The sequence below is a fragment of the Biomphalaria glabrata genome, chromosome 18, assembly GCF_947242115.1.
Source record: "Biomphalaria glabrata chromosome 18, xgBioGlab47.1, whole genome shotgun sequence".
Classification (NCBI taxonomy): domain Eukaryota; kingdom Metazoa; phylum Mollusca; class Gastropoda; family Planorbidae; genus Biomphalaria; species Biomphalaria glabrata.
In genome coordinates this window covers 21,903,561-21,923,875 of record NC_074728.1, presented here as the reverse complement: position 1 = coordinate 21,923,875, position 20,315 = coordinate 21,903,561, and the positions used below count along the sequence as shown (strand labels likewise).

Sequence of the window (20,315 nt, the reverse complement as noted above, 5' to 3'; positions counted from 1 at the left end):
CTGCGGGCCATTCCGATTTCCAACACTCTTGTCGCGGGCCATATCATCGAAAAGGTGCAAAAACGAAATGAAATTAGCCTAAAACCTTTTGATTAGAAACCTGTGGATCTAGTACTTACAAATGCATTGATTAAAATGATATATTATAAGTTTATACCTTTTTTTTTTAAAAGGCGTCAGAAAATAGCTTCATATCTCTACTTGAAATGTGAGCAACTTTGTTTTGTGTCTCATTTTGTTAAATATTCCCATTGATCCTCCAATTTAACTATTATTTTTTTTCCCGGCTTAACTCTTTCTCTCCGTAATTATTTACCACATTCTGGTGGAATCAACGTTGGTATAGTCAGTTAGGAGAGAAAGAGTTAAACCAAAAATGCTGCCATTTAAAAAAAAAATGGCCTTAAAATGTTTCTTTTTTTTTTTTTAAACAGCCACACTTTCATTACAAAAAGCAAATATGTTAGCTTATTATCATATTCCACAAAAAAGTAAAGACCCTTCACATTTCTGGTAGATTCTACATTCAGGGTCCCATTTCATAAACCCACTAATGTTGAACGGCACTGTACCAATCCATAATTAAAAAACAAAAAAAAAAGTAAGGGCCTTTACATAGGTAAAAATACATTTCCCAACATTTCCCAACCAACATTTCCCAACATTTTTTTTTTTTTGGAAAGGGGATCTTCTACACTTTGTGCCGACATTTCCGGCGGGCCGAACGAATCCACGTCGCTTGCCGAATGTGGCCCGCTGGCCGTATTTTGGGCATCACTGATATAGATCATGAAATATTGATATTGCTCAACTATTTCGTAGACTTCAGGCAGTCTGGTTTTGTAAGGACGAATTGTTTGGTTCATTAGGGATTCTTCTATCACTAGGTTATGATCCATATTTGTCAGCTCCTAGCTCCTAGGGCCGGATTTAAGGGAGTGCTGGCGGGGCTACTGTCCAGTGACCTCCACAAGACATGGGCCTCCACAATAGAGAAAATAAATCCAGATTTCGGCCCTCTCTCCTTCCCTCTCCTAAATTACAAAAAAAAAAAAAAAACATCTTCGCTGTGCGAATAACCCAGACGTTTATTGATTGTATCCAAAAATTTATGGCACAAACACGACGCGTTGTCAAGTCCACTTTATCGAGAGGCCAAGTCAAAAGTAAGTGTACTCAATCCATCTTTCGTTTTTTTCTAATTGCACTCCTCCACAGCTATCCCACATTTCATTTGGAATCATTCCTCTCTCTCTCTCTCTCTCTCTCTCTCTCTCTCTCTCTCTCTCTCTCCCTCCCCCAGCATGCTTTTCGATTCATCTTTTCTTCAGACGACAAATTTGTAACCGCTACAAGCCCACTCCCGCCCTTGCTGTCATAGTCGTAAGCCATCTGGCGCGGCTTCCTCGGACTTAAAACAGTTTGAATGAAATTCACTCTTACTGCCAAAACCTAACAGCGAAGTCAGCATCAAGCATTGGTGAAACTGCGCATTGTTTATTGGCGTCCGCTATTGGTGTGTTTACAATATCTATGTGAGTGTGTAGGGTAATCACATTGGCTGCGTTAAGCAGTACAGTGTCATCGCTTGTGAAAGATATTCAATATCGGATTATATTTAGCAAATCGTGCCACTGTTACAGTATATATCTAGATCAGATCATTAGATGTTTCTATAAAAAAAGGTCAAAGTGGACCACTAGATCTACTAGATATATAAATCTACATCATGAGGATCTAGCTGTAGTTTTATATAGATCAATAGAGTTCTAGCTGTTCAAACGAGCTAATGATGCTGGAAATAGAAGAGTTTAGATATAGGATTACTAGATCTCGATGAAGATCAATACATTTGGATACATTGGCGTACATTTAAACGTGAATTCCAAAACGGATTAGAATGGGGGAATTGAGTTGACCACATAGTGTGAATTATTTGGACACTGTAACCAACTTCTAGCCAAGGTGGTAAGTAAACCCATTTTCATCCTATTGTAGAACAACACCTACAGGATGGCTGCCTGGTCGTGAGGTTTGCGCGCTGGACTGTCGTTCGGATTTATCGATGGTCGAGGGTTCAAATCCTGCCCGCTCCCATCCCCCGTCGTCCTGCGGGAGGTTTTGACTAGGAAGTAAACTATCTTCAACTCTGAAGGAACATCCGAAACATGTAAAACATTTTACAACAAACAACATTCAATATTCTTGACAGATGTAGACGGCGAAAAGAAAATCTTAATCGACCACCGGGCGGACAATGGTTATACTTGCTCTGAATGTTGCAAAATATGCAGGTCACAGCCAGTGATGTAGCTAAGAATTTGCCATCATTTGGGGGCCCAGGGAGCTTGACCTATTTGGGGGGGGGGCCTGCATTTTGCGTAATATTTAATGTAAAAAAAAAAACGAACTCATTTGGGGACCCTCTCAAAGGGGGCCAAGGGGGGATTTTCAAATTCTCCCCTTCCATCCACCCCCTAGCTACGCCTCTGCTTAAACTGTCTCTTTCAGAGGCCATCTGCTGCCAGCTACTTTCCTCTATGCCAGCGAGGGGGAAATGATACACATATTAGGAGCATCGTGGTACAACGGTTATAGCGAGATAATGAATCAGAAGATATGGTGAAACACAGATAATCTCCGAGAAGGACTCCAACCAAGGACCTCCGAACCTGCCCCATCACCTAGCAGTGGCCAGGTACCAGCCTAATAACCTAAAAAACAAAAGTCCCCCCCTACCCCCCCCCCCCCCGTTATGAAGTGTGTGCGTGTTTCTATTGTATGTTAACATTAGCTATGTAGATCTAGTGTGAATTTTAGTGTAGAATGGGTGTTTCCTCAGACTCTTTATATAATCACCCCCCCCCCTCGCATTTTAAGGAAGTTTTCGGTCTTGGCAATTTGCTCCAATACTGACGTAATTTCTGGGTTTAAAAACTCAAAACTAAAAGTGGAATATCCATGGGACAAGGTGGGGTTTGCCTATGGTCAACTCTCCGCCAGCCACAAAAAAAAAAGCTGGCTAAAAGAAGAATAAGAATGTTTATTTTGTCCAATGTTTTACACGTTCCGGATGTTCCTTCAGAGTTGAAGATAGTTTACTTCCTAGTCCTAACCTCCCGCAAGACGACGGGGGATGGGAGCGGGCAGGGTTTGAACCCGAGACCATCGATAAATCCAAACGACAGTCCAGCGCGCAAACCGTACGACTAGGCAGCCATGTAGTGTGAATGACTCAAGATAAGTGGCGATGTCGTCAGCGGTCTTAGGTAAGACGGTCAACTCCAGAACGCCAGACTGAAAAGACGTGTTTTTGTAGTGAGTTTGATTGTGTACAACAGTGATGCCCAGCCTAATTCGACCTGAGGGCCACTTTAATTTTCAACACTCGTGTCGCGGGCCACATGAACGAAAACGTAAGCCTTGAAAAATGAAATGAAATTGACCTAAAACTTTTTGATTAGAAACTCATATATCCAGTGCTTCATTAACCCTTAAAACGCGTGTGGTACTTTAGCCTCTAAACATCAGAATTGCAATTCCATTTTGTATGAACTCACTGTAAAACAGCTCAGCACTTTAAGGGTTAATTAATGCGATATTTGAAATTTATCTTTTTTTTTCCACAACTCGGAAAAATGGCTTCATTTCTCTACTTAAAATATGAGCAACATTGTAGCTAGCTTTACAACCGACACATTTTCTTGTCTCTTTTTGGTAAATATTCCCATAAATCCTCCAATTTCTATGCATAGTTTAATAATCTTTTATTCGCGGCTCAAACCAAGAAGGTCGTCATCATAGACTTTTATATATATATATAAATAAGTCTATGGTCGTCATATTTGTGTTACCATGCCGTTTTTATGTTGTTGTTGTTTTTTTTAAACAGTCACACTTTCTTTACAAATTAAATCTGTTTGCTTAATATCATTATCTACATTCATTCCCATTTGATTGACGCGAAAATGTTAAATGTCATGCACCAATCCATCAGAGGAAAATTCAGGGCTCTAAGCCCATAACGTAGGTAAAGATACATTTTTCAACCGTTTGAAAAATATAAGGGGGTGGGGTGGATTTTCTACACTTTGTGCCGACATTTCGGCAGGCCGGATGGAATGACGTCGCGGGCCAGTTCTGGCCCGAGGGTCGTATTTTGGGCATCTCTAGTACTGTACAAATTACCATTTTTATATCAAAGTCTTCTACATTTATTCAATTTGATCTCAAGTTGAATCTGTCTATATTGTAGTCCAGGTTCTTTATAGTTTTGTTCACAAAGAATTTATTCAAGTTACTTCAAGTTTTACGAGCTAAAATATAATACGCCTTCAGCGGTCTACTTGTCTATCAGCAGTTTGGTGCTACAAGGCAACGTCCAGGGGTGGACAGGGTATCAAAATCGGCCCGGCATTTCTATACCATCCGGCCCATAAATTGTATATTATATGATGGACATTCAGCTCTAGGTCTACCTGTCGTCAAAATCATTATGTTAAATTTGATAATGTATTTGATAGCTGTACACATGCTTATCTTATAAAATACAGACGTGATTTAAAAAAAGGAGATGCTTACTCTGGTCCTACCGGCCCATTTGGATACCTGCCCATCGGGCATTTGCCCGAACGCCCATATAGCCAGTCCGCCCCTGTCAACGTCCAATATCCCCCCACCCCACCTCCTCCCAAAAAAATAATTGAGTAGTGTTATCTTGAACCCACATTGTTACAAGGTACTTGTCAATGTACTATTAAATGTTCTTCTAAGCCTTCTACGTTTAGTCCATGTTATCCCCAGTTGCATCTGTCTATATTGTACTAGAGGTTCTATATAGTTTTGTTCACACAGACGTTTTTTTGCAAGTTTATTTCAAGTTTTACTTACAAGTTAAAATTACTTAAAATATAATACGCTTTTAGCGGTTAGGTTGTCTACCAAGCAGTTTGGTGCTACCAATCAATGATCGTCCACAACCCCCCCCTCCCCCGAGGACCTCCCCAAAAAAATTTAGTAGTGTTATCTTGACCCACATTGTTACCACTTACCTGACAATGTACTATTAAATGTTCTTCTAAGCAAAAGTATTGATTTGCACCCAAAATAACGCCACCTGATCTTATATTTCGAACTCCAAATGCGGTTTAACACTGTACTTTTGGTTTTTGTGCTGAGGGTTAGAGGTTTAAGGTCACTTCTGTTTGTTTTAGGTTACAGCGATTCACTTATCAACCTTTTTTTTTTTTTAAACAGCGATAAACCTTTATTTTCTAAGAAGTTTCCAGATAACATCTTCCGGTTCACTTTATAGCTTTTAATGAAACGTCAAGTGTTTAAAAGTAGATTACATGTTTCAAAATGGGTCTGACATTGTCTCTTTACGCCATAGCCTAACAGTGGCTGATAAAGGGCACATAAGAGGCGCATCTGACATTTGTTATACAGAGGGTTCTCGAAACCCTAGAGCAGTGACACGATATGTTTATGTGCCGGGTGTCACGATGTCTTGATTACTATTATTGTGAGATCCTGTTGATCAGACAATGCCTTAAGTACATTATCGCATGTTATGATGTCTGATATCAAAATGAAGGGGCCCCTAAAATGTTCAAGCCCCCCCCCCCGGTCCCTAAATCCCTAGCTACGCCACTGACCCAGGAGATATAACAAGAATCCCTCAATGAAGGTAACATAAGCATCCATGACTGAACAGGATAACAAAAGCACTGGTCTATGAACGAACATGGTGGCGCTGTGAGTCATTTCAGGATACGAGGACGCGACGTTTTGGCAATGGCCAGGAGTTTTGTAGATATTCTAGTAACCATAGAATATTACATAATAAACATATTTACAATACGAAACAAGCAAATTGAATAAAACACACAAAAACAATATACGTAGAAAACAATTAATCTTATAGCATTGAGCTATGTGGCTGTAAATGTGGAGTTATTATACTGACTACGTTTTGTACACGTTTTTTCTCCTACTTCCATTTTAAACACATTTAAGCAAAAGGTTTTAGATTTTTTGTCAAAATTTTTTTTTTTACAAATCTGTTTTCAAGTTAAATCAGTTCTGTCATACTAACTACGACATTTACACACACACAAAAAAAATGTTAACTTATTTTTTTTTAAGAGAAAAAAATCTATTTAGAATGCATATAAGTGGAATGTAAAAAAAAAAAAAGCAATTAATGTGTAGTCCTATATATCACCACTTGAACTGCAGTGCCGTACTGTGACATTGGAACACTGAACTAAAGGGAGGGGAGACCTTTTCAATTTTTTTCAATTTTACGCAAATGTTTTTTTTTCTTCCTTGAGGCTTTGAATAAGAGCTTGATCCTTTGCAGAACTATTCGATCAATTAGATAATCATTATATAACATTAGTTAAGCCAGGCTCACATCGAACTTCTCCTTCACTTTCACCTATCCCTTGGTCTGCTGGACCGTTGGGGCACCACAAAGGATCTGTCAACCTTCTTTCTCCATTCTTCTCTGTCATTTGCCATTGATAGAATTTCATTCTGATATTCTTTCTGAATATATTGAAACCTGCCTTTTTGCCTGGCTTGGTGGACCACTTCGGGGGCCGATTTTGAGTTTGTGTTTCCACACAAAGTGTCTTTGTAACTATGTTTACCTTTTTCAATATTTTACTTGTTTTATTAATTGTTTATCGTTTTCATTTGCTAGTGTCTCAAACGTCGTTTGTTCTTACTTTGGTCCTGTACTGTTTCCTATACGTATATCTATAGCATGTTCTATTCAGGGGTTCACTCCTGCTGCAGTAAATTTTCTAATTTTCAATTAATTAATTAATTAATTATCAAGATCTGTGCATGCAGTTGTGTTTATGGATATTACGGTAATGTTGTGGTATGGCGCGTTTTATTGTAATGTCACATTTAGTAATACAAAAATTTTTGTTAGTTTGAATGTGGTGAACAGGAAATTGAATAAAAAAGACATGAGCTACACATTCTTTTGACTAACGTATTTCCGTGCATATAACCAGCGTGTTATACAATTATTATTTTTTTTGCAAACGAATGACAGCTATGCTATACATTGTCTCCCCCCTTCTGAGCCGGAGAGTCACGTTGTCCATCGTCCTTTTGAGTGGCTATTATCACCAGTTTTTCATTCATACCAATGTCAGCCTCGACATCTACGTCCTCATCATTTGATGAGCTGTTTTGTCTAGTGGGATTCTTGCCACTTACCTGGCTCCTCGTTCTATTTTTAGACATGCTTTACCGCAACCTTTTTGTTAGGGAAAAAAAGCGAGGTGGTATAAGTGTCTGCCGTCGCGTTTTTCGTGCGTGCTTTTTTTTTTCTTCCTTAGGCGTCCATCCATCCTAACGACCCTCCCCCAGTTTGTATTCTTTTGTGTCCCTCCCTTACTTGCCTTGACCCCTTCCCCCTCCCCCCTCCATTTCAACTTGTTACCTTTTGAACGTTGAGTGCAGTCATTGAAAAGGCTCATCCACTTCTTACGTTTAAAAAAAAGAAAACAAGAACTACATCCGACATCATAATATTTTAGACCACTCAAAAGTTCTGATGCAACGGATACTTTATTCTTTTCTGAAAGCGAAAAATCTAATTTTTAAAATCAAGTATGCAAACATGTTTTTGTTTTTTTCATAAAAAATACAACTATTTTTAGAACTATTCACTATAAATAGTAAAAAACACTAGAGGCTATTTAGTAAAGGGGTGAACTATTTACCATATTTTAACACATTTATGCAAACGGTTTTAGATTATTTGTAATTTCTGTCATACTAGCTACTATATTTACAAAGAAAAATGATAACTTTTATTTTTATTGAGAACAAATCTGTTTAGTATGCAAATAAGTGGAACATAATGTAAAACAACAATTAATAAGTAGTTGTTCATATTAATGCGTGAACTTCGGAGCTGCACTGAAGCTATGGAACTCTTAACTAAAGTAATTTTTTTTTAGGAAATATATTTTTTTTTAGGCTTTTAATAAGAGATTGACCCTATACAAAACAATTAGACCAATTCGATAATCATTATAAGACATCAGTTAGGCCAGGTTCACATCCAACTGCACATTCACTTGCACCTATCTCTTGTCTGCTGGACCGTTGGGGCACCACATAAGATCTGTCAACATTCTTTCTCCATTCTTCTGCCTTTGATAGAGTTTCATTCCGATATTACTTCGTAAAATATTGAAACCTGCCCTTTTACCTGCCTGGGTGGACTAATTCGGGGGGCCGATTTTGAGTTTGTGTTTCCACACCTTGTTTTAGAAACTAAGTCTGATAATCCAAGTCTACAGTGCTGTCATAGAAATGACAGAAAACATCCATACGAAATAAAATTGTTTAATTCATCAGGTAGAAATCACACAATACTACTTCATTTCAATGTTAGATTCACAAAACTAGACTTAACATGAAGCTTAAAGCTATTTCTGGAGGCGCAGTGGCTGATTGGTAAAGCGCTTTGCTTCCAAACCGGGGTCCGGGGGTTCTAAAAGGCAGATCTGAATGTTGATCGCGATTTTTGTAGTTAGTAAAGTCTGAATAAAATGCAAAGACGAATTTATTTTCTTATACAAAATTTTCATATATCATCTTTATCCCTGCCCAGATTGGTCCCCTCGCAATCCGTTTGGTATAGGGCCCCGCAATTTTTAGGGCCGGCCTTGTTTGCACAAGTAAGGAGATTATCTTTAACACTGAAGGAACAGCAGAAACATTTTACAAACAAACAAACTGTTTTTATAGGAATAATATATACTCTGTTTTTCTCTCCACATATCTTCTTATCTTATCTTATATAATAAGACGATACTTCAAAAAAAGAAGATGATTACGTCCTACGCGTTATGCATTCAGTCATGCATATTAACCAATGACTTAAATTCTGCCAAATCACTGGTTTTCCTGGCTGGCTCAGGCAACCCATTCCATGCTCTAATAGCACTAGGGAAGAAGGAGCATTTGTCCTAGCATATGGGACGAGGAATGGACAAAACGTTGGACAAGATTCGAACTCTCTACAATCGAGGCGATAGGCCGAAGCGCTAACCACACGGCCAGGATGCCATCCACCAATACCTGTTTCTGTCTCTAACTGCCGAAATAAAAGAAAGGTTTTCAACAGTAACTCTGCGAAATGTATTTAAAACCTGCCCTTCTATAGCTTAATCGTCAAATAACTGGCACTCTTATCTTGCAGACTAATATTTGAGATCTGATCCAAGCTTCGCATTTTTTTCCCCTCCAAAACCTCTTATTAGGCCTGTTAGAGGGCCTATGCAGCTGACTAGTAGGCCTATGTCTATCCCTAAGGCCGGCCCTACTTGGGCAGGTTATCTATATGTTAGCCTCGTGGCAGACGTCCGAAGTGGATGACCCTTCCATAGCGTGCATTCTTTTACAAAGAAAACACACACGTGACTCGGAAACGTTCATTCTCTCGTCGTGACCTACTTTTCAATGAACCAATGAGCGGCGTGGTTACAAGATGAATGTAACTTTATATTTAGAGGTATCCATCACCGCTAGCTTCTAATTTTTTTTTCTATTTTTAACTTTCTCTTAACTGATCTAACAATAACACACATGGCGCGCAGCCACCTTATTGGATTATGGTATTTTGTTCAGTGATCTTTATCTCTAGGTGTTGCATGACATTTGTGTTTTCCTTTTAAATTTTTTTTAACGTGAGTGAAGAGTATTCTAGAACTAGATCTACTTGGATTTAAATGACTGACTTACGAACAACTGCTACTGTAGTTCTTCTCTAGTTCTTGACTTTAGTCAATGCGGAGTTTTCAGTTTAGAAGTTTAAGACTAGGTAAGGTAAGTTCAGGATAGTAAATTAGTATTTTTTATTTTACATTGTCACAGACAGACCAAACCTAGTTTAGACTGTAAAAATAGGTATCTATAGACTATAGGTAACTTGTTAACTAATAATAGGCACATTACACAGATCTACATTCTGACATTCTTTTTAGAATAAGTCTTTAATTACTTTGAATAGTTTAAATGGTATTAGGCTTTTTTTTTAAAGTTTATATTTCAATATATATTTATATCAACCCACTCTGTCTGTCTGTCTGTCTGTCTTGTAAACATTTTGAACACGTTATTACTCCTACACCTAATCTCGGATCAAGCTGAAAATTAACACAATTATTCATTGTCTAAAAAACACGAATAAATATAAAAAAAAAAACCCACAATAGTTTATAAATTATTGGTAGTTGATTATTTTGTTTGTTAATGACAAGGTAAATTAATCCTTCAGTATTTATGACTAAATATGTGGGGTAGTTTTACGCGTAATTTCTCATACACACATTCTCGGATCAAGTTGAAACTTGAAATAACTTCCACATAATTGAGACATTTACTAGCTGTAAATGTGTTTTTCCAATTAGATAAACCCTTTTTATGTTTAAAGTATTTTTATATTTCGCTAGTTGTTATTTATGGACGAACAACAGTGCATTTGGGCACTATGGCAGGATTTAGGAAGAAGGCAAGCGGATCTAATGCTCATGGGCATCCACAAGGGAGTGTCATCTACAGTACTATAGACATTTAAAAATATCCTAAGTTTGACGGTTCAACTTTTAAGTGTTATTATTAAGTGGGTTTTTATTCCAGCTTTCGAAAAAGTCTAGAGGCCTCTACGAAAAACGCTGCCCAGGGTCCTCCACAAAAAAACGCTGCCCAGGGGCCTCCACAAAAAAACGCTGCCCAGGGTCCTCTACTTATGTGAATGTCCGATGTTGTTGTTAGCCCTTGAGGCGGAAAAGAAATGAACTCTGGCTCTGAGAATGGATTAACTCTTTCGCTCCTAATCGACGATACCATCGTTGATTTGACATCATTAAATTAGATTAATGTTTAATTTTATCAACTTGACTTTGTGTTATGTAAAAAAGAGCATGCATTTCCCTTTACATTCTATACCAAATAAAACATTTTCCGATATCAAACAACAAAGCTATTGAAGCTTTTAAAATCAAAACAGGGTAAGTGAGATAGTAATGAGCAAAATGAAGAATTCCTTCGAAACGTGGAAAAATTAATAACGGAGAGAAAGAGTTAACACATGGAGAGACAAAGGAGCAATTAGTTTCGAAATGATGTCAATAATATTACATGTTAACAAATTATGCATGTTTATAATACTTAATATACTGTATATTTTGCTGAGATATCTGTGACCTTAGAAATAGTAATTTAGATGCTGGAACAGCAATAGCGATATGATATTGTAGTTAGGTGAAATATACTATTGTGTCTATGCTGCTTTTTAATATTTTGGAACCAACGTGGGATCTGTGGCCGAGAGGTCAAAGTTCGCTTTGGGCTTGGCATTACTACCTATCAAGGGGGCTCTAGGTTTGACACCCGACTGTAGAAATGTTATTATTACTGAGCGCATAAAGGCCTCACGGAAAACCTTCTCCTAGATACCCCCTCCCCACACAAATGAGATGGCGCTCTGAGCATGCTTATAGACATAAAAGTTGCGCTATATAAAAAGCTAAAACATATAAAAAAAAGTATAGACCTAGACCTCGTTTTCTGAAGCATTTAGGTCACATGAACAGAGTGTAGTAGTCATGTTTGTTTGTAAAGTAACCCGTTTCTACGTAAACTTTGCGGCTCTTATCGTGGACAAATAATGCAAATCCTTTTCTATTGTTTGCTTTCAGCTAAAGCTAAAGCCATACGTAATATTCTCACACCTAAACCCGGCCTTGTTATCACTCCAGAAATTCTTTAAAAAAAAAACAACCCAATTCTTTCTTGTTTGTTGAGTAGCATTTTTTTGCACACACACACACAAAAGAGAGATTATTTTATGGAGACTTAAACCAGCGTGTAGATCTAGATTTACAGGGTAGGAACTGTCGGCGCAAGGTATTGCTTACATTGGGATACAAACAACATGGCGGATCAGGTCAGTACGCAAAAACTGTCGCGTCATACGCCAACCAACTCTCTGAGTTCTATTGTCGTGATGGAATGTAGAGATCCGAGATCAACATGTAGTTTCTGAAACCCAAAAAAAAAAAAATTCAACAAGGACGCTGCGGTTTCAGCACAAAGTCTACCAGCTTTTATATAATAATACTAATATAACTTTGTATTGGTTAAATCATAAAGCTTGCTACTAGGATTTGAGACTCTCCTATCAGACTTCCCCGTTATTTAGTCCACAGAACAAGCTACAATAGCACGGTGCAGGGAAAAGCCACTGTCGCGTTGGTTTGTTCGTTGTACATTTCAGACCAAAACTTCAACTTTCGGCCCCCCCCCTGCTGCGGAGAGGAAGAGGACAGTCTCATTTTTTGGGGGGCTGCCCCGGACAACCTCCCCCCTCCCCCACTCCCATTTCCGTCGGGACTGGGAAGCTAAATGTCCTCTTGACTGGTTTTTGACATGCGTGTATTGTGGGCACGTTCAGGCGGTGTTTTTTTTTTTTTTTTTGCCCTGGTGTTTTTGAAGAGGAATTTATATCTGTCCATTGTCCATACGCATAATAGAATAAACATAGCATGTAGCATGTAATAGCAGCTTTAACTCTTTATCTCCGTACTGAATTGTTCGTTTTTCACGTTCTTCCCTGTTATGATTAAACTTCAATAACATTTTTTGTTTGTAATCAGAAAACGTTAACTTTTGGTCTAGATTTATAGGAGAGTGCATGCTCTTTTTATGTAACACAAGTTACACTTGAATGGGGTCAAATCAACGATGGTATCGTCTATTAGGAGAGAAAGAGTTAATACTAAAGTTATTGAGAGAAGAAGAGGAAGACTCGAACCACGGACCCCGACCCGGCCCCATTCGCAGAGTCTGAAAGGGATTTTTTTATTTTTTACAAAGCTCTGTCAACATCATACAGATAAGTTCACTTCAGACTATTTTGTGTTAATTGTTTGACTTTTTTTTGTTTTCTTTTTTGTAGCTGATGAAGGCCTCGTGGCCTAAACGTCCTTTGTTTTTACTTGGTCTGACAGGGTTAACTTTATGCATCTTTATTGTATGATATACACAATCGTTCACCTCATGCAGGAGTAAATCTTTGTTATTTTTTTGTTTGTCTTTGATTGGGTGGATTCTTAAAGACATTTGTTTTCTCCCACTTCCCATTCTCGGATCAATTTGAAATGTTACACAATTATTTATTGTTGATTACAACACACGAATCAATAAAAAAATTAACCAATTAGTTATCTTATCTTATATAATACAAACGTTACTTCGAAAAGGAAGATGATTACGTCCTACGCGTCATGCATTTAGTCATGCATATTAACCAATGGCCTAAATTCTGCCAAGTCACTGGTTTTCCTGGCTAGCTCAGGCAACCCATTCCATGCTCTAATGGCACTAGGGAAGAAGCAGTATTTGTACAATTTTGTCCTAGCATATGGAACGAGGAATGTTAGTGGTGACTAAATTAATTTTGTTTTATGTAGAAAAGGGGGAGATTAAACTAGAAATATTGAGAGATATGGCAGCGATTGAATGGTGCTTTCCCTTTACTCAATAAAGCTTTTTTTTTTGTTAATTAAACAAAGTCTGTGCACAATGTGCACAAAATGGTATGAGAATAATTCACTTAGATCAGGGCATGTAATATGCAATCACTCAATACCAAATACCAACTTACAGAGTCAATTAACGATATTGATAATGGGGACGGGCGGTACGGTGGCTGAGAATAATTCACTTAGATCAGGGCATGTAATATGCAATCACTCAATACCAAATACCAACTTACAGAGTCAATTAACGATATTGATAATGGGGACGGGCGGTACGGTGGCTGAGTGGATAAGCTCTTGGCTTCCGAACCTGCGGTCCTGGGATCGAATCTTGGTGAAGACTGGGCTTTCGCATTTCGGGATTTTTAGGTCGCCCCTGCGTCCTCCCAACTCTAATGGATACATGAATTTAGTTGGGGAAAAGTAAAGGCGGTTGGTCTTTGTGCTGGCCTTATGACACCCTGCTAGTTAAACGTTGGCCAAAGAAACAGAAGACCTTAAAGATCATCTGCCCCATAGGTCGCAAGGTCTGAAAGTGGAAACTTTACTACTTTTACAATGGAGACGTGGCGGACATTCTGACCTCGTTTCCGTTCCACACCAAAACGATATTTACCTCTGCGGAAATTACACTTCAAAGCGAGGTCAACGCTCTCTTGCTGTAACTTCTCATGCTCAAGGAAGTTTACCTTAACTTTGTGTTTATAAATAGATTTCTCTTGCTCAATGAGCTCCGTCTCATGTTGATGATATCCAAGAAAGATTTCGTAAACAAAAATAAAGGGCAACAACCAATATTATAATTTTGTTATTTCCCTTTCGTTGTTTAAATTTGTTATAAACACTTCTTTTCCTATATCATAACAGTGTATATTGTTATCTCTCTTTTTTTTAATCTTCTATCATATTAACTTTATAGACAGGGCCGGCCTTAAAGAATTGGAGGCCCTGGGGAAAGTTGATAAGGTGTTTGTAAAAAAAAAATAATTCTAAAATGTTTTTTTTACGTTTCGGATGTTCTTCAAAGTTGAAGATAATTTACTTCCTAGTCTAAACCTCCAGGGGGATGGCAGCAGGAAGGGTTTGAACCCGGGACTATCGACAAGTCCGAACGACAGTCCAGCGCGCATACCACACGACCAGGCAGCCATCCAAATATATACATATATATATTAAGATCGAAAATACGCAATGAATTGATAACCTTTCCTGTATCTATATCTAAGTGATTAAATAAGTTAAATTCACACAGAGCCAATAGTGCCAGAAGTGCACCAGGATTAATACATAACCACGACACTAGAAATTACGTTTCAACATTTCACCAAAAGAAAGAAGCTATGGTCTTCTAACAAATGTAGTCTATTAAGTGGATATAAGCATCTATAAATCAACCATGAACGACAGTAGAGACTTAGAGCCAGGCTAGTAGACATAGAGCCATAGTGGCCCATGTATGAGATTTCATCCAAGTTTTGCCTTTTTTTTTCTCCTGTGTGATTCAGTGCGAGACCCTCACAAATCGGAGGCCAAAAGCGGCAGATTAGTTTGCATATGCCTAAGCCATGCTATATAATACTTGTTTTTGTTTGCCTATGCCTAAGGCATGCTACATAATACTTGTATTTGTTTGCCTGTGGCTAAAGCATGCTATATAATACTTGTTTTTGTTTGCCTAGGCCTAAGGCATGCTATATAATACTTGTTTTTGTTTGCCTATGCCTAAGGCATGCTATATAATACTTGTATTTGTTTGCCTGTGCCTAAGGCATGCTATATAATACTTGTATTTGTTTGCCTATGCCTAAGGCATGCTATATCATACTTGTGTTTGTTTGCCTATGCCTAAGGCATGCTATATAACACTTGTATTTGCTTGCCTATGCCTAAGGCATGCTATAAAATACTTGTATTTGTTTGCCTAAGCCTAAGGCATGTTATATAATACTTGTATTTGTTTGCTTATGCCTAAGGCATGCTATATAACACTTGTATTTGTTTGCCTATGCCTAAGGCATGCTATATAATACTTGTATTTGTTTGCCTGTGCCTAAAGCATGCTATATAATACTTGTATTTGTTTGCCTATGCCTAAGGCATGCTATGTCATACTTGTATTTGTTTGCCTGTGCCTAAGGCATGCTATATAATACTTGTATTTGTTTGCCTAAGCCTAAGGCATGTTATATAATACTTGTACTTGTTTGCTTATGCCTAAGGCATGCTATATAACACTTGTATTTGTTTGCCTATGCCTAAGGCATGCTATATAACACTTGTTTTTGTTTGCCTATGCCTAAGGCATGCTATATAATACTTGTATTTGTTTGCCTGTGCCTAAGGCATGCTATATAATACTTGTTTTTGTTTGCTTATGCCTAAGGCATGCTATATAATACTTGTATTTGTTTGCCTGTGCCTAAGGCATGCTATATAATACTTGTTTTTGTTTGCCTATGCCTAAGGCATGCTATATAATACTTGTATTTGTTTGCCTGTGCCTAAGGCATGCTATATAATACTTGTTTTTGTTTGCCTATGCCTAAGGCATGCTATATAACACTTGTATTTGCTTGCCTATGCCTAAGGCATGCTATAAAATACTTGTATTTGTTTGCCTAAGCCTAAGGCATGTTATATAATACTTGTATTTGTTTGCTTATGCCTAAGGCATGCTATATCATACTTGTATTTGTTTGCCTATGCCTAAGGCATGCTATATAATACTTGTATTTGTTTGCCTGTGCCTAAAGCATGCTATATAATACTTGTATTTGTTTGCCTATGCCTAAGGCATGCTATATCATACTTGTATTTGTTTGCCTATGCCTAAGGCATGCTATATAATACTTGTATTTGTTTGCCTAAGCCTAAGGCATGTTATATAATACTTGTACTTGTTTGCTTATGCCTAAGGCATGCTATATAACACTTGTATTTGTTTGCCTATGCCTAAGGCATGCTATATAATACTTGTATTTGTTTGCCTATGCCTAAGGCATGCTATATAACACTTGTATTTGTTTGCCTATGCCTAAGGCATGCTATATAACACTTGTATTTGTTTGCCTATGCCTAAGGCATGCTATATAACACTTGTATTTGTTTGCTTATGCCTAAGGCATGCTATATCATACTTGTATTTGTTTGCCTATGCCTAAGGCATGTTATATAATACTTGTATTTGTTTGCTTATGCCTAAGGCATGCTATATAACACTTGTATTTGTTTGCCTATGCCTAAGGCATGCTATATAATACTTGTATTTGTTTGCCTGTGCCTAAAGCATGCTATAAAATACTTGTATTTGTTTGCCTTGCCTAAGGCATGCTATATCATACTTTTATTTGTTTGCCTATGCCTAAGGCATGCTATAAAATACTTGTTTTTGTTTGCCTATGCCTAAGGCATGCTATATAACACTTGTATTTGTTTGCATATGCCTAAGGCATGCTATATCATACTTGTATTTGTTTGCCTATGCCTAAGGCATGCTATATAATACTTGTAGTATTTGTTTGCCTAAGCCTAAGGCATGTTATATAATACTTGTATTTGTTTGCTTATGCCTAAGGCATGCTATATAACACTTGTATTTATTGTTTGCCTATGCCTAAGGCATGCTATATAACACTTGTATTTGTTTGCCTATGCCTAAGGCATGCTATATAATACTTGTAGTATTTGTTTGCCTAAGCCTAAGGCATGTTATATAATACTTGTATTTGTTTGCTTATGCCTAAGGCATGCTATATAACACTTGTATTTATTGTTTGCCTATGCCTAAGGCATGCTATATAACACTTGTATTTGTTTGCCTATGCCTAAGGCATGCTATATAACACTTGTATTTGTTTGCCTATGCCTATGGCATGCTATATAACACTTGTATTTGTTTGCCTATGCCTAAGGCATGCTATAAAATACTTGTATTTGTTTGCCTATGCCTAAGGCATGCTATATAATACTTGTATTTGTTTGCCTATGCCTAAGGCATGCTATATAATACTTGTATTTGTTTCTCTACCCTCCCCCTCTTTTTCTTTCGCTCAAACACACACACACATTGTTGATTATTTTATTTTGTTCTCTCGTGGTTTAAATTTCCATCCACTATTTTCATCCACTATTTCTATCCACTATTTCTATCCATACTATTTCTATCCACACTGTTTCTATCCACACTATTTCTATCCACACTATTTCTATCCATACTATTTCTATCCACACTATTTCTATCCACACTATTCCTATCCACACTATTTCTATCCATACTATTTCTATCCATACTATTACTAATTCTATCCATACTATTTCTATCCATACTATTTCTATCCACACTATTTCTATCCACACTATTTCTATCCACACTATTTCTATCCATACTATTTCTATCCACACTATATCTATCCACACTATTTCTATACACACTATTTCTATACACACTATTTCTATCCACACTATTTCTATCCACACTATTTCTATCCACACTATTTCTATCCACCATTTCTGTACATAGCACAGACATCTTCATTACACATATTAAGGGGAAGGCTTTGACACAGAATCGACACACTCTCTCTCCAAAAAGAAAAAGTAATTAGCAAATTCTTCGTGTGTGCACTTTGACCTCGACATTGGCACGTGAATCAGCATTTTCCGCGTTTCTCATACCAGCAGCTCTCACCTATTACTAAGACTGTTGGGATTTTACACAAGTACCATCCCCCCCCCACACACACGCACACTCCACTAACACACAATTTTTCTAGTACAATATATATGTACCTAATTGTGCGTAACGTTTGTTAGTCAGTATTTCTAAGTTATGCTTCCTCCTCTAGCCGGAGTTGTTGAAGGGAGACGTGGTAGTCAATCAGTCTATGGTAGTGATGCTCAAAGTGGGGTAGCGTACCCTCAGGGGTACGGGAAGAGTTTGCAAGGGGTACGCGTTGCACATAGTTAACTTTGCTGATTTTTTTTAAATACCCATGTAATTTACATGTTAGGATGAGTTATCATACGCTTTAAATTCTTTTTCATTATTTATTTTAAATTTTACAAACTCAGATACGTTTTTTTTACATTTTAACACTAATTTCTACAAAGATTAGGAAATGGAAAGAGGTGTTACAACTTCCGTCGACACGCCCACTTTTTCAATGTCAAAACTATGTTTTTGATTTTCCATAAATGTATTTGATGTGTCTCTGAAGCATGAAAAAAAAAAACAAAAAAAAACTCACTAATTAAATACTTAATTGTGATAGAGTAATTAATATTTTGTGAATGTATGCCTACAAAACAAAACAAAAAAATAAATATTTTTTTATTGTTATTAAAATAAATCCTTTTTGGTTGTTTTTTTTTTTGGGGGGGGGGGGGGGGGCGAGGGGTAATCAGCGTTACGAAAATTAAATTCTAGAATATGTTACGCATAGGTCAAAAGTCTGGGAAAACACTGGTCTATGACAAGTCTTTCTCCATTCCTCCCTGTTTTTGCCTTGTTTAAAACGTCTATCAATGGTTGGCCCGTCCATTCTTATCTTATATAATACAGACGTTACATAAAAAACAAGATGATTACGTCATACGCGTCCTGCATTTAGTCATGCATATTGACCAATGACTTAAATTCTGCCAAGTCACTGGTTTTCCTGGCTAGCTCAGGCAACCCATTCCATGCTCTAATAGCACTAGGGAAGAAGGAGTATTTGTACAAATTTGTCCTAGCATATGGGACGAGGAATGTGCCTTTATCTTTGTGTTTTTCTGAGTATTTTATTAGATTTTGTTTTTGTATTTGAAGATTATGGTTCAGTGTTTTATGTATAATTGCTACTTTACTTTTGAGACTTCTATCCTGAAGGCTTTCTAAATTTAGTGATTTTACTAAAGGTGTTACTCTAGTCAAATGGGAATATTCTTTTATGTTGTCCTCCCATCGCTTTCTCTGTCCGCCCCTTACACCTAGCAAAAGCTCTACATCCACTAGCCTAACTCTATGTCACAACTAAAACTCAAAGTTCATTCAAAAATGTTTAAATATACTTGCTAGACTACCTATTCTAGAAGAATTATATTATTTGTATAAAATTTGTATAATTTCATTTTTTTTTCAGCAAATTTATTTTTCACTATATCATTAGGGGCCACCAAATTCATTTTGTCTGTGGCCTCCGATTACCTAAGGCCGGCCCTGATGTGATTTCATAGAACATGCGAGATTATAAAAACATAATGTCTGACTATTATATCACACTCTATTTCTTAATTAATGTCATTTTTTGGATCGAACTTACAAAAAATAAATGTGTGTGTGTTTGCGCGGTTGTTGTTTTTAACTATGCCCGCAACGACCGGACTATTCTGAGCAGACAATATGAATAAGTCACCAATAGTAATAATAAAATCAATGGCCAATGTAAGTATATTCTCGTAAGGCTCAGGCAAGTTGTCTACTGTTATCTACCCATGAATAAGAACTAAAAAAAAAACAATTAAAAAAAAAAAAAGAGGACAATAAGTCAAAGAAAAAAAGACATTATTTTAATTAAATCTTTTCATACCCCCCCCCCACCCACCAGCCCCTTTCGCCATTAAAGGTTAAAGGTAAAAATTGAATACTGATTTTTTTTTTCAAAATGTCAAATCTTGAATGTCGCTGTCATATATGACATATGACTTAGTATTAATAATGTACGTGGCTTCTTTAAGGGGATCTGATATGTTTGT

At 37.2% G+C, this 20,315-nt stretch overlaps 1 protein-coding gene across 3 annotated transcripts in view; it reads left to right on the top strand.

Moving 5' to 3' along the window:
• Positions 1 to 1,349: 1,349 nt before the first annotated feature.
• LOC106053291 (beta-1,3-galactosyltransferase 1-like) overlaps positions 1,350 to 20,315 on the top strand; it is a 41,023-nt gene continuing 22,057 nt past the window's right edge. The window contains exon 1 of one of the 3 annotated variants that reach the window (XM_056017155.1): positions 1,350 to 1,968. The gene's annotated coding sequence lies outside the window, so the exon portion shown is untranslated. Of the gene's footprint in view, positions 1,969 to 9,515; positions 9,865 to 20,315 lie in introns of those variants that run through there. The other 2 variants (XM_013208821.2, XM_013208820.2) reach the window with 2 other exon arrangements.